The 6,000-nt window shown below is 39.9% G+C and overlaps 1 pseudogene; it reads left to right on the top strand.

Moving 5' to 3' along the window:
- Positions 1 to 1,134: 1,134 nt before the first annotated feature.
- The window catches only part of LOC125282440 (40S ribosomal protein S20-like), a 76,539-nt pseudogene continuing 71,673 nt past the window's right edge, over positions 1,135 to 6,000 (top strand).

Here is a 6,000-nt window from a genome sequence, read left to right as displayed (position 1 = left end):
ATCACATCAGATACAGAGTCCACCCTTCCCCTTTGAAATTGTCCATATTCACAAGTGAGGAAGATCAGCTGTTACTTACACCTCTCTCTCTCTGCGTGTGTATTCAAGTTAGCAATATTTTGATGTCCTTGAAAACTGTAAGGCAAAGCATTGTTTTTCAAAAGGCTTTTTTTTTTTTGAGATTTCTGCAAAATGAGATAAAAGAATTCTTTCTATTGCTTCAGATTGTTAGCACAGAATATATCCAAAGAAAGTTACCACAGACAGATCCAAGGTACGCTGGTACTCACAACACATAAAATTAAAAAAAAAAAAAAAAACACCTACACACACACACTCCAGCACAAACCAGCCAATGTTAACATCCAGACGTGAATTTAAATCAAAATAATTTTATCTGTCATGGAGGAGAATTAATCTTCATACATGCTTTTCTGTAGCTGAATACTTTCCCCCTCCTCTTTTTATCACTATTTTATTAGCTTCTTTCATAAAAGCCACTGGAATGGACAAAGAACTCTACTGCATCCTTAATTTAAGTTCTACCTGCAGTTGGTAAAATGGAGCATGGATCGCATATGTCGTAAACTCTGATTTGTCACCAGGTATTTCTTTTTAGTTCAGCTTAACGCATTTCAATGATGCCAAAGAAACATATATACCTAGAGGCACTCCCATCCCTAATTATGCAGGTGGATACGTTAGTAGCCTGTAATAGCACATAGATTTGGAAGTTAAAAAGAACAAAAGGAAAGAAAGGAAAACCAGGGAAAGGTGCCGATATTTGTAGCCAGCAAGTTGCGTGATCCAGGTGCTGGAATATTTGCATGTCTTTCCACCTTTGGTCCTTCAGAGGCGTTGAGGGTCTCAGCTATCGCTGACTAATTGATAGTTGTAGTAACCGCTATAGGCTCCTTGGATTAGAAATGCGTGCAGACGTGGGTCTTGATTCAAACACTAAGGAATGCACACTCTCACTTACTTACAGGCAGAAAGTCTTCATACTAATAGAGGTGTGATGGAGATAGCAGGACATAAAACAGAAGAGAGAGAGAGTCAGAGAGAGAGAGAGAGAGAGAGAGATGGCTGGCAGCACGTATGCCCCTGCAAATAGTTCTAAAATGCGTTTGCAAAATGCAGAAGCCTTCAGCACCATCCAACAATTCAGACACCCTTTTTATTTCTTCTCTGCGGGACGCCTCCATCCAGACTATTCGCAAAAACACGGAAAAGGTGAGCGCCCTGCCATCTTAGCTCAGAATTCATCTGATTTCCTTTTTTCCCCCCTGCCTTGTATTCCTCAGTCCATTGTCCATGCATCCGATGGCAGCCGCCCTTGCTCTTGAATGCAAGTGTCACAGCAGGAGCAGAAAGAGGGTTGAGGGAAGGCATTGTCAAAGCCATGGTCCGGCTATTGTTTCTTTGCATTCACTGCTCTGCTTTTTTTTTTTTTTTTTTTTCCTGAGGCTTTCCCTTACTAGTGGCCTCTGTGCAGGAGGAGGGAGAAAATTGCAAGAGTTCATGGAGTAGTAGAGTGAAGCCGTTTTTATTGCACGCTGTTTGATAAACAGCTCAGCGATCCAGTCCACGAAATTAGGAGATAAAGCAAGAGTGGAGGGCTTTGGTGGGAGCGCGAGGGGGGTGGTCTGAGAAAATTGTTTGCTCCAGACTAGATGCCAAAGGCAGTTTCTTTGCAAGGACTTCTGTGGTGGTATTTGTTTTCTGCTGCATTTTTGGTTTTAAAAAATCATGAGAAAAGTCTTATTCATCTGTCAAGCTTTCCATTTGTTTATTTTTGTTCAGTTCAACAACTAGATGGAAATTTTAAGCAAGGCCAGATCTGCTGTTTGTGATTTGCTCAAATGTTGGAATCAGTTCAGCCTGAAATCGGTGATTGTCTTTTTCAGATCATTTAAGCTTGCATGTGAAATGTGTGTGGTAACTTTCCAATGTACGTTACAAAAAAAAAAAAAAAAAAGATGCTTTTGACCATCATTGATGTGGCTATCAATCTTAGGAGTATGTTGTTTTGCACGTTAACCAGAGAGCTGTTCTTTTGGGCGACATTAATACAAAAGTGATTATTTGCTTTGAGCAGGGCAACTCCTCTGACAACTCCCAAACTTTTCAAAGGTCACAGAGACACACTCTCAAATAGATTTTTAGGAAAGTATTTCAAATGGCCATTTGACATAAGCATGAAAATGCTAGGAATTTTTTTCCAGCAACTTGAACTTCATGTAATCTATATTTCTTCAGATGAGTTGAAGTGATTAAAGCCAATTCCACGTAGAATCAGAAAGCAGATTAAATCTCAATTCCATATTCAAGCAATTTTGCCAGAAAACAAACTTGCAAATTTTATAAACTTAGTGGTAGCATAGAAAAATCATGTCTATGATTGATTCTCCATAGTTTTCTTCCTTCTGAATATTGTACTGCCTATACTTATGTAGAAAAATTATTTCAAATTTGATCACTTTTTTTTCTCCCTCAAGCCATCTAACTTCTCACATGAGCCCAGGACTCTTCACTCTTATCAGAAGTTGCTAACATTCAGCATTTCCATCTTAAAATGTATTTTAAGCAGAGGAAGAAATTTTTTCTCAAGGCACCATTCCATTTTATAACACATGCTGGTGGATTGATGTTCAATATGAGCTCATAATTTCTTTCTTTTCCAAATAATGATTATCGTCTGTCTGTGAACGTGGGGGAGCATAACTTTGGGGCTCCCTAAGAAAACACCTTAAATGAGAAGTCTGAGGATCCATGTATATTAACAGCTACTTTGGCACCCTGCAAATAAATTCCCCTCCTTTCTGTTCTCACTGCCTTGATTTAGGGGACTTGGGCCCAGCCACCCTGCCTCCTTCTTTTGTGAAGGAACATTTTGAAATGTCTATAGAAAGCAAACTTCTCGAAGAAATGCAGAACAGGGCATGGCTTGAATGCAAGTCTGAATTTAATTGAGGCCCACCCTGGTAGCACACTGTTTAATTTCCAGCACACATCTGCATGATCCGTACAGCAACTGCGGGCCAGGAATTGTGAGCAAGGAAAATTTGTCTGTGATAAAGTTACATATCTTTTGCCAAGGAACAGTCACTTGGGGTTGATTCAAAAGTCAAATTTAAATAAATGTTCCCAAAGCCTTTGTGTATGGGGAAGTTGGTATTGCTAACTTCTTCAGAGCGTTTTGAGCCAAGAGAAATGGAGAACCCCATCTTCTGACCAATCTCCTTGGGCAAAATGTGAAGTGAGGGGCAAATGGCTGAAATGTTACAAGGCCAGCTAGGATTTCCACTTTAAAATGCTGAAGACAAAGAGGTTAATGGAAAGCTCGGGGTCCAAGAAGATGGAAGTGCTGTAAACAAGTTCTTTCTGCACTCCAAACAGTGCGGTTCTCCACGGAGCCCGAAGGAACGCTTAGTCCCACGGGAGAACAGACTTGGAGGGAACCCCATCTTTTAGCCTGTGCCCCCTGCAGATACTTAATTTCTGCTGGATCAACTTAAAAGGAACAACTGCTCTTGTGGCCAAGGTCAATCCCCAGATATTTTAAAGGCACAAGTTCAAGTTCAACCATTAATCCAAATACTTTACACAACTATCTGCAGTTGTTCCAGTAGATATAAAACTTGCAAAATCATACAGAAGACCTAACCTGGACATTTCTGAAAAATGAAAACCCCATCTTTAATAGTTTACATATTGGATGCAATGTGGTTAAAATACTATTTGTGCCTTTTATCTTCCGGACCTTAAAAATAGAAATCTTTAAAAAACAAAGGGAAGAGTAGTATCTTTGGGCATTTTGGAGGAACACCTTATCAAGAATCAAGCAAAAGATCACATATACGTGTGTATATGATAAAAGAGGATGCAGCTCTTCTACTTCTGTTTGCCCAGAGGCCCTCATGCTGATTTAATATGACCATTAAAATGGCAGGGGATGGCCCCAAATGCTAAACCACGTTCAATCCCCTCGTTAACTCCAAACATCTTCATTCAACTGAAAACTTCTTCTTTTTTTTCCCCCCCAAAACATATGGTTCTTTGAGACTCTCCAGTGAAGTTACAGACACACCTCTCAAGGTCATCACCTTTTAAACCCTTTTGGATTTCTTTTCTCTCTTCCTAAATTTGGAGGACAGTTGTGCTATCCTTTTCTGAATGAATAGCACACCTCCTTCTACCTAACTGTATGAGGACTTCGGAGATAAAATTGCTCATTTAACTTCCTTTGTGACATAGGGGTCTAAGTACTCATAAGGAGTGTAAAACATATTAGCAAGATGAGGACTCTTGACCATGCTAATCAGCCAGCCCAACGAACTATTCTTTTGCATTTTGGGAAGCAAATAGAAAGCTCCTAATGGTTATGGATATGATGTTTTATGTTTAGGAGTTGGGTTTAAAAATAAGCAAATGTGGAGAATGAGGATGCCATCTACAAAGGATACTCTGAGCTCTATTTTCTCCGCAGATTTATTTTTTCTGGGGTTGGGGGAGGAGGTAGGTACTATTTCATTTATATAGACTTGGGATTTCCTTGAAAAATAATTATATTATTTTAACAGTTGACATTTTAAGCACAGCATAAGAATCCTAAGAATATTCTAGGAGAAGTTATGTGGTAATCCAGGGTCCCCCCCCCCCCCATTCATTTAATGTGAAGTTCTATGTAAAAGAAACACAGATGACGTGGGGAAAATCCCTCCTCTACCCACTTCTCTGAGAGTAGATCTGGAAGGATGAGAAAAGGAGATGTAATATTATATATACAAATCCATGCATATGTAATCCATAAAATGCCTGCTTCAGGACTGCTGGCTCGAAAGTTTGTGGGAGGGTATTAAAAGGGATGTCTCAGGTTAGCCATCCTTCAAACAGTTAGCGATGTTGTAAGGCCTCTCTAACATTCTTCAATCCTTTTTACAAGTCCCCATCACGTTGGGCCCTCTGTCCTTTCCTCCTCTCTCCAGCAACTGGCAAGGTAGGACTAAAATAAAGCCTGACAGGAAACTCCAGGGCCATTTGCCTCATGAAACCAGGTCATCCAAGCATCCAAGAACTCATAGAATAAATGTAATTTATTCACATTATTTAACCTCTTAAAGAAAACAGGTTATTGTCCTTGTTGCAAAACTTCTTTTCCCCCAAAATGCTGAAGTCATTTGATCGTCACAATCTAATGTACCTTTATACTCTTGAAAGGAGTGACTTTATTTTTCCCCTGACGTACATAAGGGGATACTGAGGACCAGAGAGAGTTTTGGCTTACCCAACGTTGAGAAACCGATGGTGCTGGATCATGGACCAAAGTGAAGAAACTAAGCTTTCTAGTTCAGCTCCTTGGACCAGCATTCATCACTTTGCACAGTTACTCTTGAGATCTCAGAGCAATTCTGGGCTGGTTAGTAGGATGCAAGACTTAGCCTTCCCTTAAAAACTGGCAATCAAAGAGGAAAGTTGTTTCAATAGGATGCACTTTGCTGGTTTCAGGGACCTATTTCCTGGTAAAAAGAATCAATCTTTCTGCACATTTGAGACATTTAAAATCGTTTTGAACTTCCCTTTCTTTTCATGTAAAGCATTAACAAAGTAGAGCACGCGGACATTTGGATGGGTAATATTAGAAGCGTTGGAACTTCTCAAAATGGTTTCCACTTCCCCTCCCCCCACTACTTGCTAATCTGGGAAATGACCTAAAATGGCAGCTCAGCGTGGTGATCCTCACTGGGGCCCATCCTGATGAAGACTAGTTGTTTTGGATATCTCACATCACTTCATTTTATACCAGTGAAATGTGGTGGTATGGATAATCAGAATCATTTAAGCCCAGACTCATCTTTTTTTCTGGTATCAGATTTCTTAAGACAAATCTGAACCAGGGCCTCAATTCTTGATACTTCATTTCATTCCTCTTGATGGAGCCTTAAATTACGGCTCATCACACAAATGACCTCACCGTAGAAAGACAATCATCTATCCTCG

The sequence above is a fragment of the Ursus arctos genome, unplaced genomic scaffold (genome assembly GCF_023065955.2).
Source record: "Ursus arctos isolate Adak ecotype North America unplaced genomic scaffold, UrsArc2.0 scaffold_22, whole genome shotgun sequence".
NCBI lineage: Eukaryota > Metazoa > Chordata > Mammalia > Carnivora > Ursidae > Ursus > Ursus arctos.
This window is presented reverse-complemented; position numbering and strand designations above follow the sequence as displayed.